The 18,245-nt window shown below is 44.6% G+C and overlaps 1 protein-coding gene across 4 annotated transcripts in view; it reads right to left on the bottom strand.

Moving 5' to 3' along the window:
- The window catches only part of UROS (uroporphyrinogen III synthase), a 184,172-nt gene that overhangs the window by 69,750 nt on the left and 96,177 nt on the right, over positions 1–18,245 (bottom strand). The gene's annotated exons all lie outside the window — the stretch shown is intronic.

Raw genomic sequence — 18,245 nt, 5'->3', positions numbered from 1 at the left:
ACAGGCACAAAGGGTGGAGGATGAGAGTGGTGGGGAAGGAGGATTTAATACAAAGGAAGACACACATGATTGTATGGAATATTTGACCCAAAATTTTACCGCAAGGCCTGACATCAGTGACAACCCACTGGAAGATGTAGAACTTACGTTCTACACGGACGGTAGTTGTCATAGACAGTCAGACTCGGGAGACTTGTGTACTGGATACGCAGTCGTAGATGACCAAGGCACCATAGAAGCGGAACCGCTAGGCCCACCTCACTCAGCCCAGGTTGCTGAACTGGTCGTCCTAACCAGAGCATGTGAATTGGCTAAGGGCAAATCAGCCAATATCTACACCGATTCTAGATACGCATTCGGGGTAGTCCATGATTTCGGAGCCCTATGGCGCCTCAGAAATTTCATGACGGCAGCTGGTACACCGGTAGCGCATGCAGCTCACATAAAAAGGCTTCTAACAGCGATACAGGAACCCGACAGAGTGGCTGTTATCAAATGTAAAGCACACACATATAGCCAAGACCCAGTATCACTTTGTATCAGCCAAGCAGACGAAGCTGCTAAGTTAGCAGCTGCTACCCCCAGACAGACAGACACCACACAACTGATGGTATTTAATACCATCAACACACAGAAGTTGTGTGAGATGCAAAATTTGTGTTCCACACAGGAAAAGGCAGTCTGGAAGGCAAAAGGATATGGCCAGGAGTCCTCAGGACTCTGGACGGATGGACACGGTAAACCAGTGGCCCCCAGAGCATGCCTTCCATGTTTAGCTGAGGCAGCTCACGGGCTGACTCATCTGGGCAAGGAAGGGATGTGCAAGTTGGTAAGAGCATATTGGTGTGCCCCAGGATTTTCATCTCATGCGAGTAAAAGGGCAATGTCATGCCTTACCTGTCTGAGAAAGAACATCGGAAAGGCAATACCTACAGAACCATCTCATATCCCACCTGCCGGCGGCCCTATTCCAGGTAATACAGATTGACTTTATTCAATTACCCCCTTGTCGAAATTTGAAATATGTACTTGTTTGTATAGATGTTTTCTCAAATTGGGTCGAAGCATTTCCAGCGGCCACAAATACCGCTATGTTTACTGCTAAGAAAATTGTGCAGGAATTTGTATGTAGATATGGTATCCCTAGAATTATCGAAAGTGATAGGGGTACTCATTTTACAGGTGATGTCTTTCAAGGAATGTGTAAATTGATGGGAATTGATAGCAAGCTGCACACTCCATACCGTCCACAGGCGAGTGCGAAAGTGGAAAGAGTGAACAGCACTATTAAAAATAAACTGAGTAAAGTGATGGCAGAGACAGGATTGACATGGCCAGAAGCTTTACCCATTGTACTGTACAGCATCAGAACCACTCCCAGGTCCCCTCTTAATCTGTCTCCCTTTGAAATCTTGTTTGGTCGACAACCGCATGTTATGATTAACCCTCAGGATGATTTGAAGTGTAACAATGAAGTGACTGTAAAATACTTGATTAACATGAGTAAACAGTTAAGGAATCAAAATGATAATCTGAAGTTAGTGATTCCTGATTTACCAGATAGTAATTGTCATGACATTGAACCTGGGGATTATGTAATGATACGGAATTTTCTACGCTCAGGTTGCCTTATTGACAGATGGGAAGGACCATACCAGGTCTTATTGACTAGCACTACAGCATTGAAGGTTGCTGAGAGAGAGACTTGGGTTCATTCGTCCCACTGTAAAAAGGTTGCTGATCCAGAGAGGCCCCGTGATAAGGAACAGACGGTAGAGGTTGTATCACTGGAGTGTCTGTTCCAGGAAGATTGAGGCGGCACCTGAGCATTGAAAATCACAAGACCAAAAGCAGTTGTCGATCCCCTGTTCCCTTTTATTGTTTTTCTCCAACTTCCCATCCCCTCTCCCTCAAATTATTATTTTTTTTTTTTCCCCCTTCTCATTCTTCTCCGTTTCCTCCCACAAGATGGACTTGCCCCAAGAGACTGTGATCCGGATTTTCCTGTTGACCATGATGTTGACCAGAGCAGTCTGTTCCGGCGAGAGTACCATGGAGGTCGAGAGAGGTTCTGGAATGGGTTCTGATGACAGAGATGGAGGCGTAGTTTTCCAAGAACAACATAATCAACAAGCAAAGGCGAGTATCAGAAAACGATCCGATAGCATTGACCATAGAAGGAATTGTGAAGGATTGTTAGCTGAAGAAAACTGTATCTGTCGGCTCTGTAACAATGTCATTGAGGATGGGTGCATAAAGAAATGCCAATCCAGTTTTAATATACATATGGACCGGCATCCATTGAGTGACTATCACTCCTTAGTGGGTAGTGTGTTAAATAAAACAGATTGTTGGGTATGCTCTCAAGTACCTCAAGGTCATAGCAAATCAGGGCTAGTACCATTTCCTTTAACGTTAGGGGAGGTACTTGAGTTAAGTGGTGGGAGACCGGTGGACAGGAGGTTTAATATCTCCAGCCCTCCTAGTTTGAAGCTCCACCAATACCATGTGGATAGGTCCCTATTATGTTTTAACATCTCCAATCCCCGAAAGCCGGGAAATTGGGAAGTGTCATGGAGTAATCAAACCATGACCTTTTCGCATAGAGCAGATAGAATGCCTACAGATACAGAGCTTATACGCCACATAGCCAGTAGAGGAAAATCTTTCCGGTATAGGTATACCTTAGGAAATAGGATTACGAGAGTTGGAGAGGTATCACCAGGATACTGTGCACATATCGTACAACCTGATACGTGTACTAAGCAGATGGAAGAATTAGGGTTAGGAGATTTCACATGGAAGGTGTGTAATATGGTTATGTCCTACTCCGTCCCATATGTTCTCCCCGATGATGCATATTTCATATGCGGGAGAAAGGCGTATAAGTGGCTTGCCCCAAACTCTGAAGGATTGTGTTATATTGGAAAAGTACTGCCTGAAGTAATGACTGTATCACATGACAAAATGAAAGACATACACCGTGTTGCCCAAACTCCTTATACTCACACCCATTACGAGCACGTAGTTAAACGGCACCTAATAGAAAGAACAGAGCATCCGGCCTCTGACATGATCCATGAATCCACCGGGATTCAGTTTCTAATCGCGTTAGATATCACTCGCACCGCCAGAGGAGTGTTGAATTATAAATACATATCTGCGCTCGCCAATTTGTTAGATAATATCACTGAAATGTACGATGAGACGTTTAGGTATACTGGAAGAGAACTTCAGGCTTATAAAACAGAACTGGTACAGCATAGAATGGTTCTTAATTACCTCACAGCAGTGACAGGCGGATATTGTGTCACACTGGCAACACAATACGGCGTGAAATGTTGCACATATATTACGAATAGCACCGAGGACCCGGTCGAGGTCATAGACCAAAAGATGGACGATATTCTCCAACTGAAGTGGGAATTTCGCAGGAGACACAATCTCACTCTTGCTGCTGTAGGTAATGAGCTGACTGGTTGGGTGTCATGGTTGAACCCGCGAAATTGGTTCTCTGGTTTAGGAGACTGGGCTCAAGGAGTCATAATGGATGTTGGGAAGTTTCTCCTATGTATCTTAGGTGTTATCATAACGATTGGCTTGATATTTAGATGCGGTCAGGCTTTAATGAAGTGCAATCGTCGTACTAGGGTAATGAGTTTAAGGAGTGAGGAAACTGTAATTCCAATGGACTTGATTTATGACCCAAATGTAGAAACAATGATGTGATGAAAATGCGATTTCTACGGTCCGTTTCTTTCACCTGTTTTTCCGTTTCCTCCAAGGTAAAAAGACCCACTTGGACGAGGAGTTTGATGAGCCGATATACAGACAACAGAGGGATTAAAGAAGAAGTTTTGACAACCTGATACACAGATTTTTGATGAACTATGCCATGGATCCCCAGTTTCCCTAGAAATTTTAAAATTACGCTAGCCCAACACTTTTTGTAAATCTATGGACATTGACAGCTTTTGCTCGCACCTTATGGGCAAAAGCACAAAGAAGACTGCATTCAACAGACACCAAACAAGACCTCAATCGACGAATGTACATTTACCTGACATAGAATACCACCGCATTTACCGTAATTATGTATTTTCTTCATTTCTACAACCCTCAGGTAATGACACACATAGTCGATAGGGAATACAGGCACAGATATCAGCAATCACATATCTCCCCCATTCATGTATCATCAACTAAAATGTGCTCCCCCATTTTGTTACAACCAAAGCCGAAAAGAGCTCGGTAAAGTTTGACAGCCCATCCACAGACCCGTACCACGGGATAAGAAGGAATTCAAATGTATACTTCGCAATACCTCGAAGCTTGATTTAAAACACGTACGGCACGATGATACATGACCCCCAAGCACGGATTCATACACACATGCTTCTGCTATCTCACTAGGTCATACCCTTTTCCTACCTTCTCCTCTCCTCCCCTACCCAACCATGTAAATGTATTAACCCCTGACATATATTTTTCTCTTTTTGAAATGTTTTAGAAGGTGGCAGTTATTGTTGACTGCCAAAGGGTGGACTGTCAAAGTCAGAAAAATATCTCTATGCATGCTACCATATTTGCACCTCACACAGGTCCGTGCTGCGCATGCGTACGCTCTCCCGTACGTGCACATACTCACAGTCGCGGGCACCCGCAGGCGCACGGTATGCGTATTTACGATAGAGTTTATGTGGTCGTAGCGTGCGACTCAATCGTTACATATTTTCACTATATAATGTATTTTGTAGATCATGGTCCCTTTGGTAGATTCTGAAAGTTTGGTTAATATAGCATGTTCCTGAACAGAGAGATCCCTCTTTGTATTGTACGAAGGGTCTAACAGGGGTCATACAGTGGTGTTTGGTACCCATCGGCAGAGTATTTAAATAGCAATATTCCGGTGTTGGTTTGGAGCGGATTAATCGCTCGTGCGAATAGTTATGGACATAAGAAGTTTATGTCCATTTACTATTATTTGTTCTTATTTAGTCATGCGGCGGGAAACCCAGTATCCCACCCACCTGAACAGTTGGAAGCAGTCACAGCCCACCTGTATGAATCAACCTATGACCTTTTGTTATAATGCGAAGCCGAATTCCTGTGTCCAATGAACAATGAGATTGTAGGGACCATTGAATTGTATTGTGTGTGGGGCATAAATAGGCAGGCCGACCATATCCAGTTCACTCTCTTCAACGGTTCTCATTGCTGATAATCGGGAGCTGGATATCGAGGCGCATGCGATCGTTTCCCCTTGTGCGTAAGTGTTTCTCCGCAACTATATTGATCTTCTTGTTATTGTGGGCCAATTTCTCTCTCTCTCTCTCTCTCTCTTCTCCTCTTTCTCTCTTATTTTCTCTTAAATAGTAATTGTATTATATTTCCTGTGTAGTTATCTGGTTAGGTAGTCTATGTTATATTGTAGTGTACGATTTGTATTTGTATTAATTCTTTTGCAAGTATATCATTCATAATATATATATATTAGGCGTTGGACCCTAAGCCCAGGTATCTGTGTATTTCTTATAGTGTTAAGTATTCTCAGAGCGTCGGTGACGCTCATACAGCTTTTGAGTTAATAAGGTTACACTGTGTTGCATTTACACTCTATCTATACACTAAGGTTTTACAGCATATTACATTGTTTATGGGTTAGATTTAAAGGTTTAACATTGTTAGCGTCAGCGCCGCTGGTGATCTCCTCGTGGTCCCGAGCGTCCGCTACACTATAGCGAATCATTACGTTAGTCAGCAGCCAATAGCGTGCCTGCCTGTGATCTCTTGGCCGTGAGCGAACGTGACGCTTGAGCGTCTCGACTACGGCTAAGCGATTGTTGCGCAACGAGCGTACCCTTACGGTACTTCATACGTAGATAGCGTACAGTGTTCTTAGACTTCATAAAGGGTATTATATAAGATAAATATTCAGCTTTATCACTGCGCTCGCAAATTTGTTAGACAATATCACAGAAATGTATGATGACACTTTTAGGTATACTGGAAGAGAGCTTCAAGCTTATAAAACAGAACTGGTTCAGCATAGAATGGTTCTCAATTATCTCACGGCAGTGACAGGTGGATATTGTGTCACACTGGCAACGCAGTACGGCGTGAAATGCTGCACATATATAACGAATAGTACCGAGGACCCGGTCGAGGTCATAGACCAAAAGATGGACGATATTCTCCAACTGAAGTGGGAATTTCGCAGGAGACACAATCTCACTCTTGCTGCTGTAGGTAATGAGCTGACTGGTTGGGTGTCATGGTTGAACCCGCGAAATTGGTTCTCTGGTTTAGGAGAATGGGCTCAAGGAGTCATAATGGATGTTGGGAAGTTTCTTCTATGTATCTTAGGTGTTGTCATAACGATTGGCTTGATATTTAGATGCGGTCAGGCTTTAATGAAGTGCAAACGTAGTACTAGGATAATGAGTTTAAGGAGTGAGGAAATTGTAATTCCAATGGATTTGATTTATGACCCAACTGTAGAAACAATGATGTGATGAAAATGCGATTTCTACGGTCCGTTTCTTTCACCTGTTTTTCCGTTTCCTCCAAGGTAAAAAGACCCACTTGGACGAGGAGTTTGATGAGCCGATATACAGACAACAGAGGGATTAAAGAAGAAGTTTTGACAACCTGATACACAGATTTTTGATGAACTATGCCATGGATCCCCAGTTTCCCTAGAAATTTTAAAATTACGCTAGCCCAACACTTTTTGTAAATCTATGGACATTGACAGCTTTTGCTTGCACCTTATGGGCAAAAGCACAAAGAAGACTGCATTCAACAGACACCAAACAAGACCTCAATCGACGAATGTACATTTACCTGACATAGAATACCACCGCATTTACCGTAATTATGTCTTTTCTTCATTTCTACAACCCTCAGGTAATGACACACATAGTCGATAGGGAATACAGGCACAGATATCAGCAATCACATATCTCCCCCATTCATGTATCATCAACTAAAATGTGCTCCCCCATTTTGTTACAACCAAAGCCGAAAAGAGCTCGGTAAAGTTTGACAGCCCATCCACAGATCCGTACCACGGGATAAGAAGGAATTCAAATGTATACTTCGCAATACCTCGAAGCTTGATTTAAAACACGTACGGCACGATGATACATGACCCCCAAGCACGGATTCATACACACATGCTTCTGCTATCTCACTAGGTCATACCCTTTTCCTACCTTCTCCTCTCCTCCCCTACCCAACCATGTAAATGTATTAACCCCTGACATATATTTTTCTCTTTTTGAAATGTTTTAGAAGGTGGCAGTTATTGTTGACTGCCAAAGGGTGGACTGTCAAAGTCAGAAAAATATCTCTATGCACGCTACCATATTTGCACCTCACACAGGTCCGTGCTGCGCATGCGTACGCTCTCCCGTACGTGCACATACTCACAGTCGCGGGCACCCGCAGGCGCACGGTATGCGTATTTACGGTAGAGTTTATGTGGTCGTAGCGTGCGACTCAATCGTTACATATTTTCACTATATAATGTATTTTGTAGATCATGGTCCCTTTGGTAGATTCTGAAAGTTTGGTTAATATAGCATGTTCCTGAACAGAGAGATCCCTCTTTGTATTGTACGAAGGGTCTAACAGGGGTCATACAGTGGTGTTTGGTACCCATCGGAAGAGTATTTAAATAGCAATATTCCGGTGTTGGTTTGGAGCGGATTAATCGCTCGTGCGAATAGTTATGGACATAAGAAGTTTATGTCCATTTACTATTATTTGTTCTTATTTAGTCATGCGGCGGGAAACCCAGTATCCCACCCACCTGAACAGTTGGAAGCAGTCACAGCCCACCTGTATGAATCAACCTATGACCTTTTGTTATAATGCGAAGCCGAATTCCTGTGTCCAATGAACAATGAGATTGTAGGGACCATTGAATTGTATTGTGTGTGGGGCATAAATAGGCAGGCCGACCATATCCAGTTCACTCTCTTCAACGGTTCTCATTGCTGATAATCGGGAGCTGGATATCGAGGCGCATGCGATCGTTTCCCCTTGTGCGTAAGTGTTTCTCCGCAACTATATTGATCTTCTTGTTATTGTGGGCCAATTTCTCTCTCTCTCTCTCTTCTCCTCTTTCTCTCTTATTTTCTCTTAAATAGTAATTGTATTATATTTCCTGTGTAGTTATCTGGTTAGGTAGTCTATGTTATATTGTAGTGTATGATTTGTATTTGTATTAATTCTTTTGCAAGTATATCATTCATAATATATATATATTAGGCGTTGGACCCTAAGCCCAGGTATCTGTGTATTTCTTATAGTGTTAAGTATTCTCAGAGCGTCGGTGACGCTCATACAGCTTTTGAGTTAATAAGGTTACACTGTGTTGCATTTACACTCTATCTATACACTAAGGTTTTACAGCATATTACATTGTTTATGGGTTAGATTTAAAGGTTTAACATTGTTAGCGTCAGCGCCGCTGGTGATCTCCTCGTGGTCCCGAGCGTCCGCTACGCTATAGCGAATCATTACGTTAGTCAGCAGCCAATAGCGTGCCTGCCTGTGATCTCTTGGCCGTGAGCGAACGTGACGCTTGAGCGTCTCGACTACGGCTAAGCGATTGTTGCGCAACGAGCGTACCCTTACGGTACTTCATACGTAGATAGCGTACAGTGTTCTTAGACTTCATAAAGGGTATTATATAAGATAAATATTCAGCTTTATCACTGCGCTCGCAAATTTGTTAGACAATATCACAGAAATGTATGATGACACTTTTAGGTATACTGGAAGAGAGCTTCAAGCTTATAAAACAGAACTGGTTCAGCATAGAATGGTTCTCAATTATCTCACGGCAGTGACAGGTGGATATTGTGTCACACTGGCAACGCAGTACGGCGTGAAATGCTGCACATATATAACGAATAGTACCGAGGACCCGGTCGAGGTCATAGACCAAAAGATGGACGATATTCTCCAACTGAAGTGGGAATTTCGCAGGAGACACAATCTCACTCTTGCTGCTGTAGGTAATGAGCTGACTGGTTGGGTGTCATGGTTGAACCCGCGAAATTGGTTCTCTGGTTTAGGAGAATGGGCTCAAGGAGTCATAATGGATGTTGGGAAGTTTCTTCTATGTATCTTAGGTGTTGTCATAACGATTGGCTTGATATTTAGATGCGGTCAGGCTTTAATGAAGTGCAAACGTAGTACTAGGATAATGAGTTTAAGGAGTGAGGAAATTGTAATTCCAATGGATTTGATTTATGACCCAACTGTAGAAACAATGATGTGATGAAAATGCGATTTCTACGGTCCGTTTCTTTCACCTGTTTTTCCGGTTTTTCCAAGGTAAAAAGACCCACTTTTGACGAGGAATTTGATGACCCTGTATACAGACAACGGATGGATTAAAGAAGAAGTTTTGACAACCTTATACACAGAGATTTGATGAACTTTGCCATAGACCCCCAGTTTCCCTAAAAATTTTAAAATTACGCTAGCCCAACACTTTTGTAAGTCTATGGACATTGACAAAGCTTTTTGCCCACACGCCTTTTGGCAAAAGCACAAAGAAGACTGCATTCAACAGACACCGAACAAGACTTCAACCGACAAATGTTCATTAACCTGACATAGAATACCACTGCATTTACTGTAATTATGTCTTTTCTTCATCTCTACAACCTTCAGGTAATTACACACATAGTCGATAGGGAATACAGGCACAGATATCAGCAATCACATATTCCCCCATTCATGTATCATCAACTAAAATGTGCTCCCCATTTTGTTACAACCACAGCCGAAAAGAGCTCGGTAAAGTTTGACAGCCCATCCACAGACCCGTACCACGGGATAAGAAGGAATTCAAATGTATACTTCGCAATACCTCGAAGCTTGATTTAAAACAAGTACTGCACGATGATACATGACCCCCAAACACGGATTCATACACACATGCTTCTGCTATCTCACTAGGTCATACCCTTTTCCTACCTTCTCCTCTCCTCCCCTACCCAACCATGTAAATGTATTAACCCCTGACATATATTTTTCTCTTTTTGAAATGTTTTAGGAAGTGGCAGTTATTGTTGACTGCCAAAGGGTGGACTGTCAAAGTCAGAAAAATATCACGATGCACACTGCCATATTTGCACCTCATATGTGTCCCTGCTGCGCATGCGTGCGCTCTCCCGTGCATGCGCATACTCGCTGTTGCGGGCACCCGCAGGCGCACGGTATGCGCATTTACGGTAGAGATTGTATGCGTCTAGCGGGCGAATCTTTTGTTACATATTTTCACCATATAATGTATTTTGTAGATTATGGTCCCTTTGATAGAATCTGAAAGTTTGGTTAATGTAGTATGTTCATGGACAGATAAATCCCTCTTTGTTTGATACGAAGGGTCAGACAGGAGTAATACAGTGGTGTTTAGTATCCATCGGAAGAATATTTAATTAGCAATATTCCGGTGTTGGTTTGAAACGGATTAATCGCTCGTGCGAATAGTTATGGACATAAGAAGTTTATGTCCATTTACTATTATTTGCACTTACTTATCCATGCGGCGGGAAACCCAGTTTCCCACCCACCTGAGCAGTTGGAAATTGTCACAGCCCACCTGTATGAATCAACCTATGACCTTTTGTTATAATGCGAGGAGGAATTCCTGTGTCCAATGAACAATGAGATTGTAGGGACCATTGAATTGTATTGTGTGTGGGGCATAAATAGACAAGCCGATCACATCCAGCTCTCACTCTTCAACGGTTCTCATTGCTGATAATCGGGAGCTGGATGTCCAGAGGCGCATGCGATCGTTCCCCTTTGTGCGTAAGTTTTCTCCGCAATCATATTGTCTTTCTTGTTATTATGGGCCATATCTCTCTCTCTCTCTCTTCTCCTCTTTCTCTCGTATTCTCTTAAACGTAATAGTATTGTATTGTATTTCCTGTGTAGTTACCTGGTTAGTTAGTCTATGTTATATTGTAGTGTATGCCTTGTACTGTATTATTCTTTTTGCAAGTATAACATTCATATAAGGCGTTAGACCCTAAGCCCGGTAGTTGTGTATTTATTATAGCGTTAAGTATTCACAGAGCGTCGGTGACGCTCAAACAGCTTTTAAGTTAATAAGGTTACACTGTGTTGCATCTACACCCTATCTCTACACTAAGGTTTTACTGCATATTACATTGTTTATGGTTTAGATATAAAGGTTTAACATTGTGAGCGTCTGCGCCGCTGGTGATCTCCTCGTGGTCCCGAGCGTCCGCTACGCTATAGCGAACCATTACGTTAGTCAGCAGCCAATAGCGTGCCTGCCTGTGATCTCTTGGCCGTGAGCGAACGTGACGCTTGAGCGTCTCGACCTCGGCTAAGTGATTGCTACGCAACGTGCGTACCCTTACGGTACTCCATACGTCAATAGCGTACAGTGTTCAAAGGCCTCTTAAAGGGTTTTAAATAAGATAAATATTTAGCTTTATCAGTGCTCACACTGCTTAATTGTGGGGGAGACTGGGGAGCAGCTATAGCAGGAGTACAGTGCACAGTTTTGCTGACAGTGACCACCAGTATACGTTTGTCTGCCTGAAAAACACTCCTGTGGTGTCTTTTTTTTCTTTATACTATAAGTATAAACGCAGTCTGCTGACAGTGTCCACCAGGTCCATTATACTGTATATAGCAGTACGGTAGGCCACTGCTGTACCTACCTCTGTGTCTTCAGTCACTCATCGTCATACATAAAGTATACTATCCATCCATCTACATTGTATACCTGTGGTGTCTTTTTTTTCTTTATACTATAAACGCAGTCTGCTGACAGTGTCCACCAGGTCCATTATACTGCATATAGCAGTACGGTAGGCCACTGCTGTACCTACCTCTGTGTCTTCAGTCACACGTCGTCATACATAAAGTATACTATCCATCCATCTACATTGTATACCTGTGGTGTCTTTTTTTCTTTATACTATAAACGCAGTCTGCTGACAGTGTCCACCAGGTCCATTATACTGTATATAGCAGTACGGTAGGCCACTGCTGTACCTACCTCTGTGTCTTCAGTCACTCGTCGTCATACATAAAGTATACTATCCATCCATCTACATTGTATACCTGTGGTGTCTTTTTTTCTTTATACTATAAACGCAGTCTGCTGACAGTGTCCACCAGGTCCATTACACTGTATATAGCAGTACGGTAGGCCACTGCTGTACCTACCTCTGTGTCTTCAGTCACTCGTCGTCATACATAAAGTATACTATCCATCCATCTACATTGTATACCTGTGGTGTCTTTTTTTCTTTATACTATAAACGCAGTCTGCTGACAGTGTCCACCAGGTCCATTATACTGTATATAGCAGTACGGTAGGCCACTGCTGTACCTACCTCTGTGTCTTCAGTCACTCGTCGTCATACATAAAGTATACTATCCATCCATCTACATTGTATACCTGTGGTGTCTTTTTTTCTTTATACTATAAACGCAGTCTGCTGACAGTGTCCACCAGGTCCATTATACTGTATATAGCAGTACGGTAGGCCACTGCTGTACCTACCTCTGTGTCTTCAGTCACTCGTCGTCATACATAAAGTATACTATCCATCCATCTACATTGTATACCTGTGGTGTCTTTTTTTCTTTATACTATAAACGCAGTCTGCTGACAGTGTCCACCAGGTCCATTATACTGTATATAGCAGCACGGTAGGCCACTGCTGTACCTACCTCTGTGTCTTCAGTCACTCGTCGTCATATATAAAGTATACTATCCATCCATCTACATTGTATACCTGTGGTGTCTTTTTTTCTTTATACTGTAAACGCAGTCTGCTGACAGTGTCCACCAGGTCCATTATACTGTATATAGCAGTACGGTAGGCCACTGCTGTACCTACCTCTGTGTCTTCAGTCACTCGTCGTCATACATAAAGTATACTATCCATCCATCTACATTGTATACCTGTGGTGCCTTTTAGTTGTGCGCATTAAAATATGGAGAACAAAAATGTGGAGGTTAAAAAAATAGGGAAAGATCAAGATCCACTTCCACCTCATGCTGAAGCTGCTGCCACTAGTCATGGCCGAGACGATGAAATGCCATCAACGTCGTCTGCCAAGGCCGATGCCCAATGTCATAGTACAGAGCATGTAAAATCCAAAACACATAAGATCAGTAAAAAAATGACCCAAAAATCAAAATTAAAAGCGTCTGAGAAGCGTAAACTTGCCAATATGCCATTTACGACATGGAGTGGCAAGGAACGGCTGAGGCCCTGGCCTATGTTCATGGCTAGTGGTTCAGCTTCACTTGAGGATGGAAGCACTCATCCTCTCGCTAGAAAAAAGAAAAGACTTAAGCTGGCAAAAGCACAGCAAAGAACTGTGCGTTTTTCGAAATCACAAATCCCCAAGGAGAGTCCAATTGTGTCGGTTGCGATGCCTGACCTTCCCAACACTGGACGGGAAGAGCTTGCACCTTCCACCATTTGCACGCCCCCTGCAAGTGCTGGAAGGAGCACCCGCAGTCCAGTTCCCGATAGTCAAATTGAAGATGTCACTGTTGAAGTACACCAGGATGAGGATATGGGTGTTGCTGGCGCTGGGGAGGAAATTGACAAGGAGGATTCTGATGGTGAGGTGGTTTGTTTAAGTCAGGCACCCGGGGAGACACCTGTTGTCCGTGGGACGAATATGGCCATTGACATGCCTGGTCAAAATACAAAAAAATCAGCTCTTCGGTGTGGAATTATTTCAACAGATATGCGGACAACAGGTGTCAAGCCGTGTGTTGCCTTTGTCAAGCTGTAATAAGTAGGGGTAAGGACGTTAACCACCTCGGAACATCCTCCCTTATACGTCACCTGCAGCGCATTCATCATAAGTCAGTGACAAGTTCAAAAACTTTGGGTGACAGCGGAAGCAGTCCACTGACCACTAAATCCCTTCCTCTTGTAACCAAGCTCCTGCAAACCACACCACCAACTCCCTCAGTGTCAATTTCCTCCTTACCCAGGAAAGCCAATAGTCCTGCAGGCCATGTCACTGGCAAGTCTGACGAGTCCTCTCCTGCCTGGGATTCCTCCGATGCATCCTTGAGTGTAACGCCTACTGCTGCTGGCGCTGCTGTTGTTGCTGCTGGGAGTCGATCGTCATCCCAGAGGGGAAGTCGGAAGACCACTTGTACTACTTCCAGTAAGCAATTGACTGTCCAACAGTCCTTTGCGAGGAAGATGAAATATCACAGCAGTCATCCTGCTGCAAAGCGGATAACTGAGGCCTTGGCAGCCTGGGCGGTGAGAAACGTGGTTCCGGTATCCATCGTTAATTCAGAGCCAACTAGAGACTTGATTGAGGTACTGTGTCCCTGGTACCAAATACCATCTAGGTTCCATTTCTCTAGGCAGGCGATACCGAAAATGTACACAGACCTCAGAAAAAGAGTCACCAGTGTCCTAAAAAATGCAGTTGTACCCAATGTCCACTTAACCACGGACATGTGGACAAGTGGAGCAGGGCAGACTCAGGACTACATGACTGTGACAGCCCACTGGGTAGATGTATTGCCTCCCGCTGCAAGAACAGCAGCGGCGGCACCAGTAGCAGCATCTCGCAAACGCCAACTCGTTCCTAGGCAGGCTACGCTTTGTATCACCGCTTTCCAGAATACGCACACAGCTGAAAACCTCTTACGGCAACTGAGGAAGATCATCACAGAATGGCTTACCCCAATTGGACTCTCCTGGGGATTTGTGGCATCGGACAACGCCAGCAATATTGTGCGTGCATTACATCTGGGCAAATTCCAGCACGTCCCATGTTTTGCACATACATTGAATTTGGTGGTGCAGAATTATTTAAAAAACGACAGGGGCGTGCAAGAGATGCTGTCGGTGGCCAGAAGAATTGCGGGCCACTTTCGGCATACAGGCACCGCGTACAGAAGACTGGAGCACCACCAAAAACACCTGAACCTGCCCTGCCATCATCTGAAGCAAGAGGTGGTATCGAGGTGGAATTCAACCCTCTATATGCTTCAGAGGATGGAGGAGGAGCAAAAGGCCATTCAAGCCTATACATCTGGCCACGATATAGGCAAAGGAGGTGAAATGCACCTGACTCAAGCGCAGTGGAGAATGATTTCAACGTTGGTTCTGCAACCTTTTGAACTTGCCACACGTGAAGTCAGTTCAGACACTGCCAGCCTGAGTCAGGTCATTCCCCTCATCAGGCTTTTGCAGAAGAAGCTGGAGACATTGAAGGAGGAGCTAAAACAGAGCGATTCCGCTAGGCATGTGGGACTTGTGGATGGAGCCCTTCATTCGCTTAACCAGGATTCACGGGTGGTCAATCTGTTGAAATCAGAGCACTACATTTTGGCCACCGTGCTCGATCCTAGATTTAAAACCTACGTTGTATCTCTCTTTCCGGCAGACACAAGTCTGCAGAGGTTCAAAGACCTGCTGGTGAGAAAATTGTCAAGTCAAGCGGAACGTGACCCGTCAACATCTACTCCTTCACATTCTCCCGCAACTGGGGGTGCGAGGAAAAGGCTACGAATTCCGAGCCCACCCGCTGGCGGTGATGCAGGGCAGTCTGGAGCGAGTGCTGACATCTGGTCCGGACTGAAGGACCTGCCACCGATTACTGACATGTCGTCTACTGTCACTGCATATGATTCTCTCACCATTGAAAGAATGGTGGAGGATTATATGAGTGACCGCATCCAAGTAGGCACGTCAGACAGTCCGTACGTATACTGGCAGCAAAAAGAGGCAATTTGGAGGCCCTTTCACAAACTGGCTTTATTCTACCTAAGTTGCCCTCCCTCCAGTGTGTACTCCGAAAGTGTGTTTAGTGCCGCCGCTCACCTTGTCAGCAATCGGCGTACGAGGTTACTTCCAGAAAATGTGGAGAAGATGATGTTTATTAAAATTAATTATAATCAATTCCTCCGTGGAGACATTCACCAGCAGCAATTGCCTCCAGAAAGTACACGGGGACCTGAGATGGTGGATTCCAGTGGGGACGAATTAATAATCTGTGAGGAGGGGGATGTACACAGTGAAAGGGGTGATGAATCGGACGATGATGATGAGGTGGACATCTTGCCTCTGTAGAGCCAGTTTGTGCAAGGAGAGATTGATTGCTTCTTTTTTGGTGGGGGCCCAAACCAACCAGTCATTTCAGTCACAGTCGTGTGGCAGACCCTGTCGCTGAAATGATGGGTTCGTTAAAGTGTGCATGTCCTGTTTATACAACATAAGGGTGGGTGGGAGGGCCCAAGGACAATTCCATCTTGCACCTCTTTTTTTCTTTCATTTTTCTTTGCGTCATGTGCTGTTTGGGGAGTATTTTTTTGAAGGGCCATCCTGCGTGACACTGCAGTGCCACTCCTAGATGGGCCAGGTGTTTGTGTCGGCCACTTGGGTCGCTTATCTTAGTCACACAGCTACCTCATTGCGCCTTTTTTCTTTGCGTCATGTGCTGTTTGGGGAGTATTTTTTTCAAGTGCCATCCTGTCTGACACTGCAGTGCCACTCCTAGATGGGCCAGGTGTTTGTGTCGGCCACTTGGGTCACTTAGCATAGTCACACAGCTACCTCATTGCGCCTCTTTTTTTCTTTGCGTCATGTGCTGTTTGGGGAGTATTTTTTTGAAGGGCCATCCTGCGTGACACTGCAGTGCCACTCCTAGATGGGCCAGGTGTTTGTGTCGGCCACTTGGGTCGCTTATCTTAGTCACACAGCTACCTCATTGCGCCTCTTTTTTTCTTTGCGTCATGTGCTGTTTGGGGAGTATTTTTTTGAAGGGCCATCCTGCGTGACACTGCAGTGCCACTCCTAGATGGGCCAGGTGTTTGTGTCGGCCACTTGGGTCGCTTATCTTAGTCACACAGCTACCTCATTGCGCCTCTTTTTTTCTTTGCGTCATGTGCTGTTTGGGGAGTATTTTTTTCAAGTGCCATCCTGTCTGACACTGCAGTGCCACTCCTAGATGGGCCAGGTGTTTGTGTCAGCCACTTGGGTCGCTTATCTTAGTCACACAGCTACCTCATTGCGCCTCTTTTTTTCTTTGCGTCATGTGCTGTTTGGGGAGTATTTTTTTGAAGGGCCATCCTGCGTGACACTGCAGTGCCACTCCTAGATGGGCCAGGTGTTTGTTTCGGCCACTTGGGTCGCTTATCTTAGTCACACAGCTACCTCATTGCGCCTCTTTTTTTCTTTGCGTCATGTGCTGTTTGGGGAGTATTTTTTTGAAGGGCCATCCTGCGTGACACTGCAGTGCCACTCCTAGATGGGCCAGGTGTTTGTGTCGGCCACTTGGGTCGCTTATCTTAGTCACACAGCTACCTCATTGCGCCTCTTTTTTTCTTTGCGTCGTGTGCTGTTTGGGTAATATTTTTTTCAAGTGCCATCCTGTCTGACACTGCAGTGCCACTCCTAGATGGGCCAGGTGTTTGTGTCGGCCACTTGGGTCGCTTATCTTAGTCACACAGCTACCTCATTGCGCCTCTTTTTTTCTTTGCGTCATGTGCTGTTTGGGGAGTATTTTTTTGAAGGTCCATCCTGCGTGACACTGCAGTGCCACTCCTAGATGGGCCAGGTGTTTGTGTCGGCCACTTGGGTCGCTTATCTTAGTCACACAGCTACCTCATTGCGCCTCTTTTTTTCTTTGCGTCATGTGCTGTTTGGGGAGTATTTTTTTGAAGGGCCATCCTGCGTGACACTGCAGTGCCACTCCTAGATGGGCCAGGTGTTTGTGTCAGCCACTTGGGTCGCTTATCTTAGTCACACAGCTACCTCATTGCGCCTCTTTTTTTCTTTGCGTCATGTGCTGTTTGGGGAGTATTTTTTTGAAGGGCCATCCTGCGTGACACTGCAGTGCCACTCCTAGATGGGCCAGGTGTTTGTGTCGGCCACTTGGGTCGCTTATCTTAGTCACACAGCTACCTCATTGCGCCTCTTTTTTTCTTTGCGTCATGTGCTGTTTGGGGAGTATTTTTTTGAAGGGCCATCCTGCGTGACACTGCAGTGCCACTCCTAGATGGGCCAGGTGTTTGTGTCGGCCACTTGGGTCGCTTATCTTAGTCACACAGCTACCTCATTGCGCCTCTTTTTTTCTTTGCGTCATGTGCTGTTTGGGGAGTATTTTTTTCAAGTGCCATCCTGTCTGACACTGCAGTGCCACTCCTAGATGGGCCAGGTGTTTGTGTCGGCCACTTGGGT

Source organism: Pseudophryne corroboree, chromosome 3, assembly GCF_028390025.1.
Source record: "Pseudophryne corroboree isolate aPseCor3 chromosome 3, aPseCor3.hap2, whole genome shotgun sequence".
Taxonomy (NCBI): Eukaryota; Metazoa; Chordata; class Amphibia; order Anura; family Myobatrachidae; genus Pseudophryne; species Pseudophryne corroboree.
This window is presented reverse-complemented; position numbering and strand designations above follow the sequence as displayed.